The following is a 23,000-nucleotide window of genomic DNA, read 5'->3' as shown; positions in this document are numbered from 1 at the left end:
TGACCTATCACTCCAGCCTGACCTGTTCCCGCCAATGAATGAACTAATCATGTTTAGGAGTTGTTGTTCAATTTTCCCGCGCCTCATGATGATTTGTTCTGATGTATACAAAGCCCTCCGCCCTCCCCAAAAAGTGTATTTAAGCAGTGCTCAGCCCCTGCTCGGGGCTCTGGGCTGCTTTCCCTTCTTGAGTGGGCACGGAGCCCCAGCATGCTGGTTCAATAAATCCCCTTCTGCCAATTGCATGAGTGGTCACTTGGTGGTCTCTTTCTCCGACGTTTCGCGGGACCCTTACATTGGAACTCCCCAAGAGTGCTGAAACACACACACACACACACCACATGCACACACAAATACATACAGACTCTTTTTTTGTGTGTGTGTTGATGCTGGGAATTGAACCCAGGGCCTTGTGCATGTGAGGCAAGCACTCTACCAACTGAGCTATATTCGCAGCCCAATACATACAAACTCTTAAAAGATAAACTTAGACATGTAAAAAAAATTTTTTTTGATACCGTGGATTGAACTCAAGGGTACTTGGGGACTTGGCCACTGAGCCACATCCCAATCCTACTTTGTGTTTTTTTCTTTTTATTTTTCTTTCTTTCTTTTTTTTAAATTTAGAGACAGGATCTCACTGAGTTGCTTTATGCTTTGCCATTGCTGAGGCTGGCTTTAAACTCAAGATTCTCCTGTCTCAGCCTCCTGAGCCACTGGGATTACAAGCGTGCACCACTGTGCCCAGTACCAAAATTTTAATAAGTTTATTTGACCATTCAGCAATTCAGGAATTGGGTAGCACCAGTCTGAGAGGGGTTTACTGCTCTACCAAGGGAGGTGAGAGGAAAGTCTTTCATAAAGTGTTTGTGAAAGCAAGACAAAGAAAATATATTTGGTTGGCTAAAGTGGACAGTCACTAGTTAGAGGTTAGTGGGTGGTTGGGTAAACTTGAGTTTACTCATGCAGCAATCCAAGGTGCTGTGAGCCATCTCAGCCTAATGACCTACCAAATTAAAAAAAAAAAAAAAATGAACAGTTTTAACAACACGGAGCTATAAAATGTCTGGCTGAATTGGTAGGAAAACTTGAAACCAGCAATGCCCTCAGGTGTTGATATTTGTTCTGGTGACATCTGTCTACATGGGAGTCCTAAAGCTTGAATTCTGCCTAATGCAGAGAACAGGGGAGAAAATAAGGATTGGCCCTACGGGGAAAGATGTGATGGAAATCCCTACATGGATCTGGGAACTTCCCAAAAAATACCAATTCAGCAAGTAAAATAGGACAAAACACCATGTGAAGGATTCATCAGGCATCCTTGTCCATTTCAATCTAAGCTTTGTTGGGGGAGAAATATGTTTTTGTGAAAGTTCCTAACCATGCAAAAAGCAAAGCAAAATCAACATAAAGTTCCCAGTAAAGCTGAGTGTGTAGTGCATGCCTGTAATCCCAGCAACTCAGGAGGCAGTAGGATTCAAGTTTGAGGACAGCCTCAGCAATTTAGCAAGGCCCTAAGCAACTCAGTGAGACCCTGGCTCAAAATAAAAAATAAAAAATCTGGAGATGTAGTTCATTGGAAAAAAAAGAAAAAAGCCTCTGGGTTTAATCCTTAATACAAAAAAAAAAAAAAGATTCTGGCTGAGAATTTAACTAATTTTAAAAATTATTCATTTACTTATTTATTTGTTTGTTTAGTTGTGGTGCTGGTACTGGGGATCAAACCCATAGCCTTGCCCCTGCAAGTCAAGTGCCCTACCACTGAAACTATACCCCCAGGTCAAAATTCAGTTTCAAGTGGTCTTGGTAGTTGCTGCTGCTCCACCTGGCAGAGTAAATTCAAATACTTTCTGAAGGAATATACTTTAAATCTGGACCTCAGAAAAATACCAAAGAATATCAGCATACCCATGGTAACTGTGTGTTTAATTTTTTGAGGAACTGTCAAATTGTTTTCCAAGGGGCTACATCATTTTTCATTCACAGCAACAATGTAGGAGGGTTCCAATTTCTCTACATCCTCACCTGCACTTGCTATTATTCATCTTTTTATTATAGATATTCTTGTGGGCATGAAATTAAATCTTGTGGTTTTGAGTGCTTTTTTCCTAATGTTTAATGATGCTAATCAGTTTTCATGTGTTCATTGGCTATTGATACATTGTCCTCAGAGAAATGTCTATGCAAGTCCTTAGTCCATTTAAAAATTGGGTTATTGTACTATTATTATTGAATTAAGAATTATGGATACGAAAACCTTTTAACAAATAACGTTTTATCTATTTTTTCCTATTGTTACTTGTACTTTTGGTGTCATGAGTTAGAAGTTATATGTAGAGGTATGATATCCAAGGAAGCATCACTGAATGCAAGGTCACAAAAATATAGGCCAATAATTTCTCTCCATTGATAGTTTTATCTCTTACTTTTTTTTTCCACCAGAGATTGAACCCAGGAGTGTTTAATCACTGAGCAACATCCCCAGTCCTTTTTATTTTTTATTTTTTATTTTGAGACAGGGCCTTGCTAAGTTGCTGAGGCTGACCTCAAACTTGTGATCCTCCTGCCTCAGGCTCCCTAATCACTGGAATTACAGGTGTGCACTACCACATCCAGCTTAAACATTTTTTGGTTGACACACAATAATTGGAAATAATTATGGGAAGATTTCTCAATATAAGAAAGCTCAAATAATAAAAAAGTATTGCTGCATATTCTAATCATCAAAATGCACTATTAAAAGAGCAGAGGGTAAGCAACAACCTAGAAGTCGTAGCTATAATATATTTCACCATGTGCAAGAAAAAACACAATGGGTCACCATGTTCTCTTAAAGAAAAGGGGAACAGTAAAACATCATGTCCCTGAATGTCCTCTTTGTGTGATCAAAAAGCTAGCCAAGCTGGACATGGTAACAGACACCTGTAATTCCAGCAGCTTCATGAGTATGAGGTAGAAGGATCACAAGTTCAAAGCCAGCCTGAGCAACTTAGTGAAGCCCTAAGCAACTTAGCAAGATTCTAAATAAAATACAAAAAATGGTTGGGGATATGGCTCAATGGTTATGTGCCCCTGAATTCAATCCTCGGTACCAAAAATAAGGGAACACTGACAGCAAGCCTGAGTTGGAATGTCCAGATACATATCTTGAAGGACACTGGCTTTGTCTTTTGCACATGGGGAGCTAGCTCTGTTGTAGGGACAAAGGAAGCAAGGCACCAAAGATAGCAGGAAACAGTTTTATTTGGCTGCAGCCAGGTTCAGAGGGTACAGCTTTTGCTGTAATCAATCAATCCCCTGAACCCCGAGTTCAGGGAGTTTCAGAGTTTTATACCATGTAAGGGGAAGGGCTCAGAAGTTCACAGTCTGCAGAAGTTCACATAAAAGCAGCTTTTTCTTTCACTGTTTTGGGCATGTTAACTCTTCAAGGACAACACCTGAGAAGGGGAGAGCTTCTTCTCCCCTTTTTTTCCTCCCCCTGCCAGCTGTTACCATGGAGCCCATTTGTAATGTATCTTAAAAATGTAGACATCTCTGTGAAGCCCAGCTCAAGGCCAGAGGCCTTGTTTGCATATTTCTACAAAGTACTATACTGGATATATTTGTGAAAAACTAGTAAGGGGTGTCCAGCACCTGGAGTGCTGGTATCTTCCTGGCCAGTGGCCAAGTAAAATAGGGCAACATGAGAATAGGAAGTTCATCTATATTGGACTCTTTCACGGAGACTCTTTTGCTGACAGTCTTAAAATCAGTCATGGTGAAGAGGGCTTTTCTATGGAGAAAGGGGGTGCCACTTCAGTTAGTGTTATCTGTAGAAAGCTGCTTTCTTACTCTAGGGCACTTGCTGCTTGGGATGGTGGTCTTACAAGCAAAGTAAGCAAACTAAGCAAGATCATGTCACTGATCCTGAAGCCTAACATATAAAACTCCACTCTCAGTGGTGACTGGGGCAGAACTGAGGGCATTGTGCAGAGGATACATGTCACTTGTGGTCAGAGAGCCACTGCTGAACAAAGAGCTATTAGGAATGAAGGTGCTTTTCTCTGGTGCATGCTTTGAGGGACAAGGCCCTACTGGTTCAGCCTCTGGAGCCACTGAACTCTCCTTGGAGCAGTCACTGATCCAATAAATATTTCCCCAATAAATCATATGCCTTCAACGCCATCTCTGGGCACTTTCTTTGGTCTTTCAGTAACCTACCCTTCTGACCAAGTACAACCAATTGTGGAGTTGACAACCACTAAATACATGAAAATCAGGGAAATTCAAACTAAAACCATGCTCATATTTCCTGTCACATATGTGAAGGTGTTAAGGGACATCTCTACAGGTACTTCACTGCTAGTTAGGTCTCCCTTACAACCACTTAGGGAAACGTTTTGGTATTTACTGTTCTGGAGTTGTCTGCCTGGCTACAAACTTATTTTAACAACTTAAAACAGTATCTTATACTTTCTGTGGGACAGCAAGTTGGAAAAAACTTAGACAGTTCTGTAATCACTTCTCCTTTTTCAGTTGAACATTTGGAATTGGGGCAGCTGGGGACTGGCTAAAGTCTCTCTTCATGTTGTCTCAGGGACCCTCCTGATGATCTCTTCACATGGGTTGATAGAGCTCACATCACGTGGCCTTCTGGTCTCAGGGTGGTCAGAGTGCTTACGAGACACCTGAAGTTTTGTTTTGTTGTAGATGGACACAATACCTTTATTTATTTATTTATTTATTTATTTATTTATTTATATGTGGTCCTGAGGATCAAACCCAGTGCCTCACATATGCTAGGCAAGCACTCTACCACTGAGCCACAACCCCAGCCCCCAGGAGCTGAAGGTTTTAGGAACAAGTATTTGAGTTAACAAAGTAGACCTGCATGACCCTTTATGAAGAAACATTGTAAGTCACATGAAATGCCTTCTGCCATACTCTCTCGGTTGTAACAGTTGCAAAGTCTACCCAGTTAGAAGAAGAAAAGGTATAGAGACTCTACCTCCTAATGGAAGGTGTGGCAAAGTCATCTTATAAGAAGTATACATGGGATGGAAGATATTTTTATGGTGCTATAGCTTATATCTGAAATGCCCCCAAGGACCATGTGTTAAAGGTTTTTCCCCAGCCTGTGACTATTGGGAAGTAGTACGTTGACAGGTGGAAATAAATTAGGTCATTGGGGGTGTGTCCTTAAGGATATTGGGACTTTGACCGCTTCCTGTTTTTCTCTTTTTTGCATTCCAGCTGCCAGAAGGTAAACAGTTCTTCATTACCATGCACTCCTGCCACAGGGTATTGTGCTGTTACAGACCCAAAGATATACAGCCAAGCAACCATGGGCACAAACCTATGAAACTCAAGACCAAATAAATCTTTTCCTTTATTTAGTTGATTATCTCAAGTATTTTGTTACAGTAATGGAAAGTTAGCACAGTAACCGTCTTTAGAAAATATGATCTGCCACAAGAATTGTGTATTAAAATTGAAGATTTATATACCTTTTTTGGGAGGGGTACTGGGGATGGAACTCAGGGGCACTTGCTCACTGTGCCACATCCCCAGCCCTGTTTTACATTTTATTTAGAGGCAGGGTCTCACGGAGTTGCTTAGCGCCTTGCTAAATTGCTGAGGCTGGCTTTGAATTTGTGATCCTCCTGCCTCAGTCTCCTGAGCTACTGGGATTACAGGAGTGCGCCACCTTGCCCAGCAAGATTTAAATACTATTTGACTGTAATTTCACAGCAGGTATTTGCCCTAGGGAAATTCTTTCCTATGTGCACCTGCAGACACAACACTTTGTAACTACAAACAGCAAAACAACCAAAATGTCCAGCAAAATTGGAATGGACAAATACAAAAGAATATTGTTCACAAGTAAAAATGAATGATCTTCAGCTACACACATATTGATGTGGATAAATCACAAAAGCAATGTGCAGCTCAAAAGGCACATATAATATATACACTCATATAAATAATATAGAGGTCACAAATAAGTGAAGATATTTATACTACTTTATGATGTATAGTTTAGGAAGATTTATCTTTGTGATAAATAAACTATAGAGAAAAACAAAGAAATGATTGCTCAAAGGAATTTTGAGACATTGATTTTAGGAAAGGAGAATAGGCCTAAGCAGCAATCTGGGGGCGGGTATACTGGGAGCTTTAAAGTTCTAAGATATTCTATTTGTTAGGTTGAGTGGCATTTATTTAGTGGTCAGTTAATTATTAATTTTAGAAACATGTATATGTTATATGTACTCTCATATTTATGATTTCTCAAATATGAAAAACAAGCGCTTATATGAAAGACTCAGTCATATTTATGAATGAATAAAACCAGCAGAAACCTATTTATTTTATTTTATTTTTGGTACTGGGAATTAAACCCATCCACTTGAGTCACTGGGAGTAGAGGAATGTGCTAGAAACCTACTAACCAAAGTCTACTAACCAAAAATAGAAAAGTCCTCTAATGATATAAAATAATCTTATTTATTTTATTATTTTTCTTGAGGTACTGGGATTGAACCCAGGCCCTCAGTTTTGCTGGCAAGCACTGTACCACTGAGCTACCTCCCCAGGCCTGGAAAACATTATTTTTATATACTACTATTGATATGACAGAGTAGGAGGCAAAGTTTACATTCATTTTAAAGATAAAACAGGAGACTTCAAAGATTGAGTGAGGGATGGGGCCAAATGCCTGAATTTCAGAGTGAGCATTCAGATTTATTCTTTCTCTAAGGGACATTTTGACAGAAACTGTTGAGAAGTCTTGGGTTTTCTGACCTACTTCATGACTCAGTATCTCCTGAACACATCCTGTTTCTTCTTACTCCATGATATTGTTCCTGCCGTTATCTCTACCACAAACTTTTCAAGTCATAAAATTGCCTTGGTAAAGAGGGAGTGGGTGATAAGGCCACTGTTTCTTGCCTGGAACTAGCATGATTTCAACCTACATTCTGTGTTGTCTTAGGTTTGTGCAAGTTTGCTTTGATCCGAAATTGAGGACAATACGAATGTTGATTCATTCTGTTCACGAAATGGTATAGCCTATGAGGGAACTGTTTCCAGTTCATAGCTGGAATTTGTCAATCTAATCCAATCAACCAAATTAATGGACTTGATTAAATTGAATTAATCAATTGATTTGATGAAATTGGTTGCCGCTTAAAATTATTTTTGTTATTTAGAAAAAAGGAAAAATTATTTTCGTTACTTAGAATTATTTAGCCCCAGCAACTTAGTAGGGAATTTTAGTCAAATTTCTAACAGATGGCGGCTATTCCTTATATTGCTAAAATCAACAGAATTGTTACTTGAATTTTTACTGGTAGTTTCAACACTTAGAAGCTAGTGGCATTGGAAGGTGGACTGTTAGAATATTGCAAAAAGGAACTTATAATATCCCTGAAGTTTAATGTCTCCCCACCTCTCACTCTAAAAATCATAACAGGAAGATGTATGTCTTGTTACCACATATCAGCCAACCCGGAGTCAGTGAGTCTCTCACCTATATAAATTGCTCATTGTGTCAAAGGACACTCACGGGTGGAGCAGACTGGGTGAATGTGTTCTCTATTGCATTTGCTTTCTGTGTCCTGAGGACAAGAGACTAGAGTTTCAACACCTGTCACTCCTGCTTGCTGGGTCTTGAGGCGTCCCTCCCCCTTCCCGTGTGTGTGATCTCTGACATTAAAAACCTGTTTATTGAGTGCCTACCATCACTGTGCTGGACACCACACAGTGGAACCAGGAAGGGGTAAGACAATATTTGCACTTCAGGAGCTTTACAGGATGGTGAGTGTGTTTGTGTATAGGTGTGTGGGAAGATAAAGTCGAGGAAGGTCAGAAAGTATATAAATAACTGGAACATAATGCAAAGCACACATGCTGTATGTAGGCACACCAGTAACATTTGTGAGATGAAGAGATGAGGAAAAATTAAGACCCACATGCAATTAAATCTTTAAAAGTTAAAATCAAGTTAATAACACTCTAAAAATATACCTACATAACTCAACAAATAATCCTTCATAGCAACTGTCAGGTCAATGGAGGTGACTAAGGAACAAAGCACTAAGCAACTCTCCCTCGAAAGAAACACCTATCAGGCACTGACAGAACTGCCTGTCAATCATCGGGTTTTTTTGTGTGTATGTGGTAGTGGCTATGGAATCCAGGTGTGCTCTACCAGGGGTCTCCGGGCCAATCCTGGATCTTAGCCAGCTCCCCCCTAACCAACTCTAGTAGGACAAGGGACTCTAAAAACCTATTTTCCTGTTCCAAGCCCTCCTTTCCTGCCCTAAGCCCAATAAAAATTCCAGTCTGGTCACTCGCTTTTCCTCAAACCTTCTTCCCACTCTGCTGGTCTGAGAGTTCTGCCCAGGAGCAAAATCTCAAGAAAGCTTCAATCAGTGGCCTTCTTGAATCTGCCTCCTTTTGGTCACCACTGCCTGATCTTACAACAACCAAATATATATATATATATATATATATATATATATATATATATATATATGGTTATTTATATGATGGAAAGAGAAGTGAAATGTTAAAAATGACAGAATTCAAATATTATGGCATGTTTTGGCTAAAGATTCAGTGATGTTTGGATGAGGAATAAGATTAAAACATGTAATGCATATATTGCCATGTATTTATTATATAACTTATTTTGCCATCATTTCAACAACAGTCATTAGTTAGATTATCATGAAAGCTTTTATTTATCTTCTATATAAAGCAATCATCTAAAGGATTAGTACAAAAAATGTAATAAAACTTAAAGTGTACAAACCTGAATATGTTGACTATATTTTTATTAAGAATGTCAATCTCAAAAAAAGAAAAAAGAATGTTGATATCAAAAATGTAAAATAAGCCGGACATGGTGGTGCACACCTGTAATCCCAGTGATTTAGGAGGCTGGGGCAGGAGGATCTCAAGTTCAAAGCCATCCTCCACAAAAGTGAGGCGCTAAGCAATTCAGTGAGACCCTGTCTCTAAATAAAATACAAAATAGGGCTGGGGATGTGGCTCAGTGGTTGAGTGGTCCAGAGTTCAATCCCTGGTACCCCGCCCAAAAAGTCAAATAAATATTATTTTCATATCTTTTAAAATAATCTTTTGTGTGTATATAGTAGTGGCTATGGAATCCAGGTGTGCTCTACCATTGAGACACACCCCAGCCCTTTTTATTTTTTATTTTGACACAGGAGCTCCCTCAAGTTGCCCAGACTGGCCTTGAACATGTGATCCTCCTGCCTCTGTCTTCTAAGTTACTAGGATTGCAGGTGTGTTTCACTGCACCTGTCTTAAAATATTCTTATCTATTAAAAGTTAACAAAAGAATAAAATTTTAATTAACTAATATTATTTTAAAATAAAATTATTTTTAAGTAAAGCTGACATTTAAAAACATTTTTCTTTTTGTTCAAAGTCTTAAATATAGTAAAGCACACAAATTTTAAGTTGGAAGAACTTTTTCGTGTGCATATAGTCATGTAATCACCACTTAGAGTGGGACACTGAATATTTATTTTTATTTTTTGGTAGAATGAATTGAACCCAGGCCCTGTACCTGCTAAGCATGCTCCCTACCACTGAGCTACACCCACAGCCTGACATACCCACAGGCTTCCTCATGCCATACTTCTAGCTCATAAACCTGCAAAAGGCAACCACCGTCCAGGCTCTGTGGCGCACACCTGTATTCCCAGAAGCTCCGGAGGCTGAGGTGGGAGGATTGCAGTTCAAAGACAGCCTCAGCAAAGTGAGGTGCTAAGCAACTCAGTGAGATACAAAATAAAATACAAAATAGGGTTGGGGATGATGTGGCTCAGTGGTCTGGTGCCCCTGAGTTCAATCCCCAGTAATCACCCCTCCCCCCAAAAAAGGTAACTACCATTCAGGACTTTATCACTACTTAAGAGGCTTTTTCTATCTTTTAAACAAATTTATTTAGATATAATTTAGAAAGCATATGATGCACCTACTTTAATAATACAATTCAAAAATAATTTCTTTAGTATAGTCACAAGGTTGTGTAACCACAGCAACAATCACTTTAGAACATTTTCATCACCCCAAAAGGAACCCTGTATCTATGAGCAGTCACTCTTGATGTCCCTGCAGTTTTCCCAACTCTAGGCAATTGCAATCTACTGTCTGTCTCTGTAGATTTACCTAAGTGAAATCATACCACAGGTGGTCTGTTGTGATAGTCTTTTTTTTTAATGTATTTTTTTAGTTGTAGGTGGACACTACCTTTATTTTATTTTTATGTGGTGCTGAGGACTGAACCTGGTGCCTCACATGTAGTAGGCGAGTGTTCTACTACTGAGTCCCAGCCCCAGCCCCAGCCCCATAGCCTTTTTTTATTTAGCATGTTTTCAAGGTCCATCCAGGTTAGAGTGTGTCGTCACTTCTTTTTATGGGTGAATAATGTTTCATTGTACAGATGTACCATATTTTACCTATTCTTTAGTTGATGGACATTTGGGTTGGTTCCACATTTTGCTATTATGAATAAGTGTGGCCTCATATTTTCAGCTCTCTTGGGTAATAACTAGGAGTAGAATTACTGAATTTTATGGTAACTCTAGGTTTAACTGCCGGACTGTTTTGTAAAGCAGTTGTATTAATTTTATATTTTTTTGCCATAAAGTCTATTTTGTCTGATACAAAATAGCTACTTTTACTTTTTTATTGTTGCTTGCTTTTTTGTATGACTTTTTTTGTTGTTGTTGTTTTTTGTACTGGGGATTGAACCAGGGGGCACTTTACCCCTGGGCTCCATTCCCAGCCCGTTTCCTTTTTTATTTTGAGATTAGGTCTCACTAAGTTTCCCAGACTGTCCTCAAACTTGTGATCCTCTTGTCTCAGCCTCCTGAGTTCCTGATATTACAGGTGTGCACTGCCAACAGTCTGCCCTTTTTGTAAGGAAGTCTGCTAGCATTAAATTCTTTCAGTTTTTGTTTACCTGAGAATGTTTTTAGTTTGTCTTCATATTTTAAAATTTGTTTTAGTTGTTGATAGACCTTTATTTTATTAATTTATATGTGGTGCTGAGAATCGAACCCAATGCCTCACACATTCCAGGCAAGTGTGCTACCGCTGAGCCCCAGCCCCAGACCTTGTCTTCATATTTGAAAGAGCTTTTCTGACTGCAATACTTGGTTGATAGTTTTCCCCCACCTTGGTACCTCATTTTACTGCTTTCTTGCCTCTATTGTCTCGGATGAGGTATTAGCTAATAATCTTGAAGGAGTTCCTGATAAATTGTTCCTCTCAAGATTTTCTCTTTGTCTTACATGCTTCCAACATTTTTACTGTGATATTGTAGGTGTGGATTTCTTTGAGTTTAACCTCCTTGGAGTTGAGTTTCTTGGATATTTAGGTTCATGTTTCTCAACAAATCTGGAAATTTCCAGCAACTTTTTTTTTTTTTTAAATAAATACTTTTTTTCTGAACTGGAGATATGGTACAGTAGAGCACTTGTTAGCATGTACAAGACCCTGGGTTCAATCCTCAGCAATGAAAAAAAATTTTTTTCCTGTTCCTTTTTCTCTCTCTTCTCATTTTGATACTCCCATTATTTGTATGTTGGTGCACTTAATGTTGTCATTTCTCTGAGGCTTCATTTTTTCCTCTTTATTCTTTATATTGCATAATTTCTATTATCTTATCTACAAGTTAGCTAATTCTTTCTTCTGCCAGTTAAAATCTCCCACTGAGGCCCTGTAGTGAATTTTTCAGTTGTACTTTTTAATATTGACTTTCCATTTAGCTCTTTAAAAATATTTTCTTTTTATTAATATTCTCTAATTGAGGAGACACTATCATCACAGCTATCACAGCTTCTTCTAATTTTTTCTTTTTTTCAGTGCTGGGATTTGAACCAAGTGCTAGTTCTACCATTGAATTGCACCACAGCCCCGTTTCTTTTTCTTTTTCTTTCTTTCTTTCTTTTTTTTTTTTTTTGGTACTGGGGATTAAACTCGGGGGCACTCAACTACTGAGCCACATCCCCAGCCCTATTTTGTATTTTATCTAGAAACAGGATCTCACTGAGTTGCTTACTGCCTCGCTGTTGCTGAGGCTGGCTTTGAACTCCTGATACTTCTGCCTCAGCTGCTGGGATTACAGGAGTGCGCCACCACACCCAACACTTCTTTTGCTTTTTAAAAGCACAGTTTCCATTAGTTTTTAAAAACATATTTATAATGGCTGTTTGAAGGATTCATCTGTTAAATCTGACATCTGGGCCCTCTCACAGGAGACTCTGTTGCCTGATTTTTCTTCCTCTTGTATGAGAGTCATGCTTTCCTATTTCCAAGTCTCATGATTCTTTGTTGAAAAATAGATATTTATCCAGTAACAACTCTGAACACTGATTCCTTTTCCCCTTCTCCTTGGCCCCCTTGCCCAGAAGTGGGGGAATGCTCTACCACCAAGCTACATTCTCAGATCTTTTTATTTTTGAGACAGGGTCTCACTAAGAGACTGAGGCTGGCCTTGAACTTTCAATCCTCCTGCCTCACACAGCCTTCCAAGTGGCTGGGCTGACAGGTATGCATCACCACACCCAACTCCCTGGCTTGTTTTTATTTTTGTTTAGTGTGAACTATTTTAATAGTCTATTCCCCTCCAGTGTGAAACTTTTTGTGTCACTCCTTGGAGGAGAACTGTCCTGGCAGCGATTTTAGCAGAGCTCTCAGCCTGTCTCTCTCCCAGCCTCTCTGCTAAGCTGCATACCTCTGTAGTACCATACCCAGTTGTTAGACTTTAAATTACTTTCTACTAATTGTGCTATTGTTTTCAACAATATCCTGGGATATAAACTGCTACACAACCAAATATAATTAAATTCAGGCAGAGATGCTGAAGCCAGTCTTTTTGGTTTGTTCTCCTGCCAGGTAGGTTCCACTTAGCTGGGTTAACTTATGAAGGGCCTGTGGGAATATAAGGTTTTTGAGAAAGAAGTGGTAATAAAAATAGGTCTTTAAGGGTGAATTTGATTTCTACAGGCAGAGATGTGAGGCTAAAAGTAATCTGCAGACAAGGAAGTAGAATTTTTTAAGGCAGAGCTGAGAAATCATGGCATGGTAGTCTCATTTTGACTGGCTATGAGTATGGGGGTAATAGAAGATATAAGTGAAAACATATACTTGCACAATATTTTAAATCTTTTAAAAAAATTTTAGAACCCAAATCAGAGTAGGGTAATAATTATAGTTTCATTCTAGGAAGACCAGTCTGGTTGCAAAAGAAAAAGTAGAGGTGTGGGTATTTGTTAGGATTCAGTCATACCTGCAATTACAGGTGAGAAGTAAGGATAACCTGAATTAGGACAGTGGTATGTGGGATGGAAACAATGTCCTAAAATAAACAAGTCTGGGAAAGGGAGAATTGCAGATAAAACTTGTTTTTCCAAAAGTCATTGAAAGACATCTGCAGGAGAAGCTATGAAAATTGCTTTTCCCTAGATAAGAAAAAATATTAGAAATAGAAAACAAAAAGTGAGCTGGGTCTGAGTGTCATTCAATATTGTACAATGTGGACATAAAACACAGGGGAAAATTTGGTTTATAAATTACTTTGAAATTTCTGTGTAAACCAGGTATGGTGGTGCATGCCTGTAATCCCAGCAATTCTGGAGGCTGAGGCAGGAGAATTGCAAGTTCAAGATCAGGCTAAGCAACTTAGGGAGGCCCTAAGTAACAGTAAGATCTTGTCTCAAAAAAATTAAAAGGGCTGGGGGAGATGTAGTTCTGGGGTTAAGTGCCCAGTTCAATCCTCAGTAACCCCCATCCCACAAAATTCTTTATAGAAATGTATCAATCTGATCAGAATAAAAGAAGAAAAAAAGGAAAAAGGAAAAATCTCAAAGGTTGGGTCAGCCAATTAAAAAATGAACCTCAATGTATAAAAGTTGAAGGAGATAGACCTTGGGGAAATGATACCCATAGCATAACTGGCCTTTGAAATATAATTTATAATACTATAAAGAGGTCTTGGAGTGACTGTGGACTAGCTCAGTGTTTTCTTAAAGGATCCCAAAGCTAATCAATATTGTAAAATTACACACATACACAAAAAATAAAACCACCCCAAAATCTAACCTTATTACTGCACCATTGTGCATCTAACCACCCAACCATCTGAACCTTAAGGAAAACATAATTGTCTGCAAATATGGAGACAATCAAGAAAGTCATGAAAGCTGGGCAGAATGGCGCATGCCTATAATCTGAAAGATCTGGGAGGCTGAGGCAGAAGGCAACCTCCTGCTGAGGCTGCCAGTCTCAACAATTTAGCAAGGCCCTGTCTCAAAAATTAAAAAGGGCTGGCTATGTGACTCTGTGGTTAAGCACCTCTGGGTTCAATCTATGGTGCTGGGAAAAAGAAAGACAGAAAGAAAAAGCAAAGTCAAGGAGGACACTAGAGAAGCTGTAGCATGGTAGTTTAGAAAGACTGGGAAAGACTGGGAATTTTCAAAACTGAAAGAATGGAAATTTAGAAGGAAGTAATTAAAGTATATAAAACGATGAAGTTTACTAAATATTGATTAAATTACTAAAATTGACTAAGCGATACCTTCTGAACTTTCAAAGAAAGACATACTTGACACAAATAAAATAAAGTTCTAATTTCTTACAGGTTATAAAGTAATTATTTCAAGAAGAGCTTGAAGTCACCAAACAAAGATATGAACACAAAGAATGAGCCCTGGGGCAACCTCTTGGGTCCCCTCTCCCTGTGAGAGTTCTGTTTCCATTCTTGAATAAATCCTACTCCTTTCACTCTTAAAAAAAAAAAAAAACAAAAGTGAGCCTCAAGGTAAATTGTGGATGTTGAGTAATAATCATGTGTCAGTGTAGGTTCATCAACTGGGATAAATGTACCAATCTGGTGGGGAGTGTTAAATGAAGAAGGCTCTACATGTATGGAGGAAGGAGTTTTTCCAATAAGCTTGTGTTATTTATCTAATAAGGAATAAATCTATTTTCCTTATGGAATTAAAAAATCCAAGTTGGGTGATTAAAAGAAACTAGCCACTGTCTTTTGGAGAATCATGGAATAATCTCTAGTAATAGGGTCAAAAAAGATGAACTGGGTCATGAGCACAGCTGTGTGTCAGCTCTTCTATTTTTACGGAGAGTACTCGTCACCAGTGATGATTCAGGAACTCTTGATGTTGTTTCTTCACGTGCGTAGGTCTTGAACTATCATGACATCTATGGGGGTGCCTGGAACGTACTTTGCTATTTAGAGGTATAGAAGATCCTTACAGTCAAGATGGCATCCTACCTAACTGGGATATATGGTTCTTGCCCTTGTATATGAAGCCTTGTCTTTGTAGAAGACAAGTGAAAAACAGCTTTCAAGCTGAGTAAGTCACCAAGGGAAGGAATGAAATTGTGTCCGACCCACACCTTGCAGTCTTATACCTTCAGTTTGTTTCCTTAATTCATTCAATACATATAACACATGACACATAGATGCTGTGTTGGGTGCTTCAGGAATACTTAAATGAGAGAGGATTCCAACTCCAAAAAATTTTAAGGAACATACCAGGCAAGTTCTGTGTCCTGATTCATTCCATTGCCTCACTCTTACTCAATCTGTTTTCTGTATGTTTGAATGCCAATGGTGAAGTTACACATGCTTAGGATGGGATAGAGGTTTATTGCATGTTTGGTATCCTTAAGGGGGCCCTTTGAAGAACTGAGATCGTTTGTGTTTTGAAATCTGGCTTGGTTCCCCTGCAGTTTCCCTTTTTATCTTCCCTGTAGAAGCCAGTGCCTTCTGACAGTAAAGTTCAAGCCATTGTTCTTTTCCTTCTCCCCATCAAAATTCAGTTGCATCTCTGGGTAGAATACTAGGTGGCCTTTATCTTTGTACTTTTCTTAATTTTTAAAAATATTCTGCAGTAACTATGCACTGTTGACATAACAAAAAAATGTGAAAGCTGTTCTACTGTAAAAACAAAACAAAACTTGATTGCTTCTTGGTCAGTTCTTCTCAGTATGGACTAATGTAGCTTAAATATTAACTCAAGGAAAGCTTCTTCTTGTTCTTTCTCCAGGGTGTATTTTCTTATCTTAGTCAGCCTTAACTCCAGCCACCTAGCTTGCTAAATCCTGAATATATCCTTCATCTCCACATCCAAATGCTAATAATTCAGTTAATTATTCTTTTAATATCTCTCAGATATGCCTTCTTTCTATCCCACTTGCTACAGCTTTAGTTTAGGCCTTTATCATCTCTCACCTATATTACCACATCACCTTTCCACTTAATCTATCCACCTCCAGTTGCATTTCCTTCTAATAAGGTCTCCAAAATTATGACTCCCTCCTACTTAATATCCCTCACTGGCTCCCTGCTGTCTGAGAGTCTGAATCAGAATGTCTCATAGACATTGGTCTCCAAATTCAAGTCTGGACACCAGCTTTTCCTCTTGCCATTTCTCAGGAAGTATCCTACCCTTTAAAAATAATCAATCACCTGCATGTCTCCTAGATGGTTCTGGCTCTTTCTTGTCTTCTGGCCTTTGACCCTGCTCTTTTGCTTGGGCAATTCCTCCTCTCTAACAACTAAACTCAGAAAGCTGGGCTCAGTTAATCTTCCTCCATTCTGCCTTTTCTCACCAGAAGATAATACTGTCAACAATAATAATTGTTAGTATTAATTGAGTACTTCTTTAATTTTGTTTTTAGTTGTAGATGGACACAATACCTTTATTTTACTTATTTTTATGGGTGCTAGAAGTGAACCCAGTGCCTTATGCATTCTAGGCAAGCACGCCACCTATGAGTTACAATCCCAGCCCTTTGATTGAGCACTTCTATCTGCCAGGGTCTGTATGTGAATCTTTGAAAGCATTAACTCATTTAATATTTACACTGTTAGGTAGGCACTGTTTTTTAAAAATCTATTTTTATTGTTATACTTATCATATTGTTTTGAAATGGCTCACTTATTTATCTCCCCAACAGACTTATTAATTTTTATTTGCCCGGAACTAATTACGAGTTCCCTACACATGTTTTTTAGAGTATGAAGAAGTTGACATTAGTAATTAACCAGGACTTGATCTCAAGGATTGAGTGATATGAGATTTTTCAGGCCAGCGGGGGGGACATGCTTGGATTCCTTCCAATCATATAATATGGTATTTGCCTTTGCACTAAATGATATTGCCATCCTCCTAGTTGCTTAAGGAAACAACCTGGAGTTACCTTGTTTACTAGTTTCTTCACACCTGTGCCTCAGGGAAGTATCCTGAAACCTTTTTTTTTTTTTTTTTTAAAGAGAGAGAGAGAGGAGAGAGAGAATTTTAACATTTATTTTTCAGTTTTTGGCGGACACAACATTGTTGTTTGTATGTGGTGCTGAGGATCGAACCTGGGCCGCACGCATGCCAGGCAAGCGCGCTACCGCTTGAGCCACATCCCCAGCCCCATCCTGAAATCTTTTAACTTGTATTTCCATAGCAACTCCCCTAATCTATCCCATAGACTTGTCCAATAACTTCTTTTTCTTCTCTGGCTTCTCCTTGTTCCATTTCTGCTCCCTCCAAATTTCTCTATAAAATAGGTTAACTTAAAAAAGAAGTTTGTCTTCCCTTTGCACTTAACCAAATAATCCAAACAATATGATTAAGCTCCTGCTTAACACTACAGCCTCAGTCTCATACTTGTGACTCAGTGTGCTCAGTACTCCTGGCCTCCTGTTCCTCAAGCCAGCCACAGTTCTTCAGTATCAGAGCCCTCACACTCATTGCCCTGTCTGGAATGCTCTTCCTCTCTGTGGTTGGCATGCCTGACTCCTCCTCATTTAGGTCTTAGTTCAGACCTCCTCAGAAGGTTACCTAAACTTTTTGTCTTCACAAAATCTATGCAATTAACAATTAAATCTAATTTATGTCTTAAATCTGTCTGCATTTTTTATTTCTTTTTTTTTGGGGGGGGTACCAAATTGAACCCAGGGGTGCTTAACCACTGAGCTACATACATAGTTTTTTTTTTTTGAGACAGGGTCTTGCTAAGTTGCTTATGGCCTTACTAAGTTGCTGAGGCTGGACTTGAACTTGTGATCCTCCTGCCTCTCAGCCTCTGGGATCACTGGGATTACAGGTGTGTGCCACCATGCTTGGTTCTCTGAATTATTTTCTCTTTGATTACAAAGCCTCAAGTTTCCTTTTAAATTATTTGATTGTGCATTATGTCATGTCTTTCTCTAACTACCCTGATGTGTTTTCTTCTTAACATTTATCAGTACCCGCAATTGTCTTGTTTGCTTGTTTTATTATTTATCTTCCCTATTAGAAACATAAGCTTCCAAGTGCAAAGCCTGCTTCTGTTTATTCACTGCTGTATCCCTGGCACCAGGAAAACACAACCAAAATATTTTTTAAAATGAATAAATCAAACAATGAATAGACAAGTGTCTTCTTGGGGTATATATAAGGTGGATATTGGAATCCCAACAGAAATGGATTCCTATGTTCCTGTTGCTCTTAAACTGGTGGGAGGGGAGAGGTGAAACACAAAAGCAGAGAGGATCTACCAGACTCTGTTTGCATATAGTTGACAGAAGCAGCAATCCCAATTGTTATAGAAGAAACAAACAAACAAAACTGTGCTGGTCTGCCAATGACAGCCAGTGCCTTTTCAACTCAATGCTACAGTGCTGCCTACTATGGGTGTCCAGGGGAACTTTTATCTATCTACTTTGTTCAAAGGTCTACAGAGCCAGGCTTGGTAGCAGCAAGCCTGAAATCCCAGCTATTCAGGAGGCTAAACAGGAGGATCCCAAGTTGAGGTTGGTCTCAGCATTTTAGAAGACCCTGTCTCAAAACAAAACAAAACAAAACAACAACAACAACAAAAACTGCATATGTAGCTCAGTGGTAAAGCTCCTGGATTCGATCTCTTCTACTGAGGGGAAGTCTACTGAGATTAGTGAGTTCCAATAAACCTGATCCATTTTGTTTAGGGCTTCTGACCTGGAGGAGTGGCCATCTCAACAGTGATTATTCCAATGGGATAAGTTAAGGGAATGATTAGCCAGGCCAAATTGGATGATACTGGTTTGCTGGCTTTGAGTGTGATTCTTCAGTCTCTATTCCTCTTAGCATTCACTTTTAGCAATCTTTACCCTAAATTCTCCCACATCCTTAACTTCATAAAATCTAAGCAATAAACTGTTGGATCTCATCTACGTCCTAAATCTCTCTGCATCATTTTCTCTTTGATTATGAAGTCCCAAGATTCCTTTTAAGTTACTTGATTATCTGTTTATTTTATGTGACTTCTTTCTCCTTATCTAGTTCGCATGTTGCTGAAGGGCATTGTCAAGCATGATTTACAGAGCAAAAGGCTACTCATGACACGGGTTTCTGACTAGAGTTTCTATTTTGTTCCTTGACGATCAGTTTCAATGTCAATGATCCTCCGTTCCAGAAGTGGCTTATGCGAGTCTACAGAAGCAGCACTAGACTCCCCTGTCCCATGCTACCACGCAGGGTGCCTTTTCGAACTTGCAGGAAGTTGTGTTGGTCACGTTTCTGTCCCACATTTGACCGCTGGGTGGAAGCGGAAAGCAAGCTGTTGTGGCCGGTGTCACGAGCGGCTAGTGCGAAGCACCGCTCACAGGGCGCCAGCGCCAGCGCCAGCTGAAGGCTCTAGCGCCGGGTACCCGCGCGCCCGGGAAGGGGCGGGGCAGTGGGAGGAGCCTGCGATCGCCGGGACCACCAATGGAGTCCCGAGCTCGAGGACCGTGCGCGTGACGCAGGCGAGCCGGCTGGAGGTTGGGGGCCGAGGGGCGGGCGAGTCGGGCGCTTTATCTTCGTTTGCGGCTGGGCTCGCGGCGTTGCGGGCCCTGGCCCCGGGACATCTTTTGTAGCCGACCTTCCCGCCGCTGTGCAGTGACGGCTTCCCTGCCCGGCCCTCTTTGCCGAAGTCCCCGCAGCCCGGCTGGGCCCCAGGTAATGCCCATGCTCCCACCTTCCTTCTCATTTCCCGTCTGGGTCCCCCCTGCCTCAGCCCGAGGAGAAGGGGAAAGAGGTGGCGGCTGCAACTCCGGCTCTGCGGGCCTGGCCTTGTCCAGGGCTGTCCAGTCCCCGCAGCCCAGAGACCGGGAGGCTCCGCCAGTCCCCGGGAGTTTGGGAGGGGAGGACGGGAAAGTTATGGTCAGGCATCCATCCACGTTACTGGCAGTCGTTTAAACCTCGGATGCTCGTTTGGTGTCCCCCAGCCCTGTGGCATCTCTCAAGCCAGTAGCACAGAAAGTTATAAATTAGAAGGCATTTTATTCTTTAAAAAGCGAAACCACAAACTGCATTCGGGAAGTCATCTTTTTGTTGATTTAGGGGGGAAAAACTGTGAGAAGGGAAGGATGGCGCAATAAAATGTCAAAATCTGTTAGGTTGTGGGCTCGTGTTTTGTTTTTTAAATATTAGGCTGTAGTTAAGTTTTCAATCTTTGACTTTAAATGTTAATACCCATGTAATTTAAACACACACACACACACACACACACACATATTTTTAGAAGTTATTTGCAAGAAACATCTATAAACTGTGTTCTCTGCTTTTATGCATAGGTTAAGTCCAGCTATCACTTGAATAGTTAAGTGCCACCCCTTGTTTAAACTATTCCCCCATCCACCCCCGAAGAGTACTTATCTTCTTCTTCTCTTAAATACAGAATTCAACTTGAAGATTTTTTTCCCCCTCCTTGCTTGCCTTGAGCAGCATCATGAATGACCAGTTAAGGAAGTTTGTGCTGCTGGGGGCCTGGGACTGGGTTTTGGAAAGAGGTCTGATGCATGGAAGAGTAAGAGGAGTAATTGTGAAGAAAAGCACGTGTCTCGGTGTATCACATGTTTGGAACCCCTCAAGGGTTTCACATTCTCTTAGGTCTGAGTGAGCTCACTCTTCCTGTCACCAGCTCATTGGAGCCTCTTTTTCCCCTGGCTCTTCAGACTCAAGCCACACTGGCTTTAATTTTTGTTCCTGGAAAGCCTCCTCTTTGCTTATCTGCTTGGCCTTTAATGTCTCCTTCACCTCTCCCTTTCCCCAGTTCCTAAACGTTCTTTAAAACTTCAGCCCAAATATTGTTTCCTTTGGAAATCAAGCTATCTCCTTGTCTCCCTAGCAGTCCTTAGTCTCCTTACCAATAATTAATCATTAATTGTAATGAGTATGTTAGTTAATTAGATGCTTTAATTGTTCTCTACTAGTAAATTTCATGAAGGCTGGGCTAGTTTATCTTCTTTATGTCTTCTTAGGGTCTAGACCAGCACCTGGCACAATAAAGCACTTGAGTGAAAAAGGAAGGAACTTTTTTTTTGTGTGTGTGTATCAAGGTTTGAACCCAGGGGCACTTAACCACTGAGCCACATCCCGAGCCCCTAGTTTTTTATTTTGAGACGGCATCTTGCCAAGTTGCTCATCTAAATTGCTGAGAATGGCTTTGAATTTCTGATCCTCTTGCCCCAGCCTCCCCAGCTGCTGTGATTTGTAACAGGTGTGCGCCACCCTGGCCAGCAGGAAGGAACTTTTGAATGAGAAACATTAACTAGGGAAGAGTGGCAGTTTCCTATGAGAAAGAAAAGGAAAAAGAATTTAACAAAGGCCAGTCAAGCTCGGTTTGTCTAAGAGGAGCCCCTGTTTTGGAATTTACCACAGTGGATAAGTGATTGTACTAACTGTAGAGATGTAAATCAAATTTGCCCAGGTCCTTCAGTTTTGCTAATTGATTAAATAACCTGGTTCTGCCATATGTAAAAGTTGTGGGGTTGCACTAGGGCAAACTTGTTTGGAAGGAAGAAGGTCCAAATATTTTATGTTTTGGATTTAAAATTTTATTCACAGTTGTTTCTCTTTCCCCCTACTTAAGGGTGATGTCGCAGAGTTCTTTACCAGAATAGGTATTCAGTATTTATTTGTAATGTTAGGTTCTTCTGAATGCTTTGTTAACGAGAATGCTACAGGCAGACTAATGTTGACACTTTTTTCAACATGATTCATTTATTTCTCAAATTGATATTATTTGCTTTCTGACAACAAGTTACTTATCACACAGAACATTACATAACTGCAGCGCACAGATTAGTTTCTGAAATTCTTGTTGAATCAATGTGTTGTATTTAAAAATAGCTACCTAGTCAACTTCATGTCACCAAGGAGGAACATATTTGCACTTCTACTCATTGGCTGTGACTTTTTGAACAAATCTCCTGCTTATCTGAAAATAGAGTGGACATGTTAAATGGGGTGGTGCCAGCCTGTGATGCCAGCTCTGCAAAGGCTACTGGCTAAGTACACTTGATTCCTTCACTGCTCGACCTCTTGAGAGACTTTCTTTCTTTTTTTTTTTTGATACTGGGGATTGAATCCACAGGTACTTAAGCACTGAGCGACATCTCCAGTTCTTTATATTTTGAGACAAGATTTCACTAAGTTGCTGAGACTGGCTTTGAATTTGGGATCCTCCTGTCTCAGCCTCTCAAGTTGTTAGGATTACCAACATGCGCCACTGTACCCAGCTAGACTGACTTGTCTTATGATCACTGTTTTCATTTCCTTAACTCATTTTGCAACCCACCCCAGTCTATTTGTCATTGTTCCTGAAACTAACTATGCATGTAGTTAAGTAAATCACAGTTATTAATGTCCTCAAATTGTGAAATATCTGTACCCTGGCCCACTCTCCTTTTTTTTTTTTTTGTTACACTTGAATTTCCATTGACCTTAGATTACTACTTCTTGAATCTTCTAACTTGATTTCCAACATTGCTTGCTCCTGGTTCTACTCTACTTTAGGCCTTTTCTTTTTATTGTTAATTCTTTTTCTCTCCACATTTTTTTGGTTCCTTATAGTTGTACATTATGATGGGACTTGTTACATATTCGCTAGTGCTCACAATGTAACAATGTAATTTGGCCAGTATGCCTCCCTAGCAATTCCTTTCGCCCGCCCACCCT

General features: G+C 39.9%; 1 protein-coding gene and 1 non-coding gene across 4 annotated transcripts in view; one reads left to right on the top strand and one right to left on the bottom strand.

Moving 5' to 3' along the window:
* Positions 1-381: 381 nt before the first annotated feature.
* On the bottom strand, positions 382-452 carry Trnav-cac. The gene has a single exon. It is a non-coding gene; the product is annotated as a tRNA-Val (tRNA).
* A 19,406-nt stretch (positions 453-19,858) lies between these two features.
* The window catches only part of Soat1 (sterol O-acyltransferase 1), a 53,994-nt gene continuing 50,852 nt past the window's right edge, over positions 19,859-23,000 (top strand). For all 3 annotated transcript variants that reach the window (XM_015491753.2, XM_048809943.1, XM_048809942.1), the window contains exon 1: positions 19,859-19,997. The gene's annotated coding sequence lies outside the window, so the exon portion shown is untranslated. The remainder of the gene's footprint in view (positions 19,998-23,000) is intronic.

This window comes from Marmota marmota, unplaced genomic scaffold (assembly GCF_001458135.2).
Source record: "Marmota marmota marmota unplaced genomic scaffold, marMar, whole genome shotgun sequence".
Classification (NCBI taxonomy): domain Eukaryota; kingdom Metazoa; phylum Chordata; class Mammalia; order Rodentia; family Sciuridae; genus Marmota; species Marmota marmota.
This window is presented reverse-complemented; position numbering and strand designations above follow the sequence as displayed.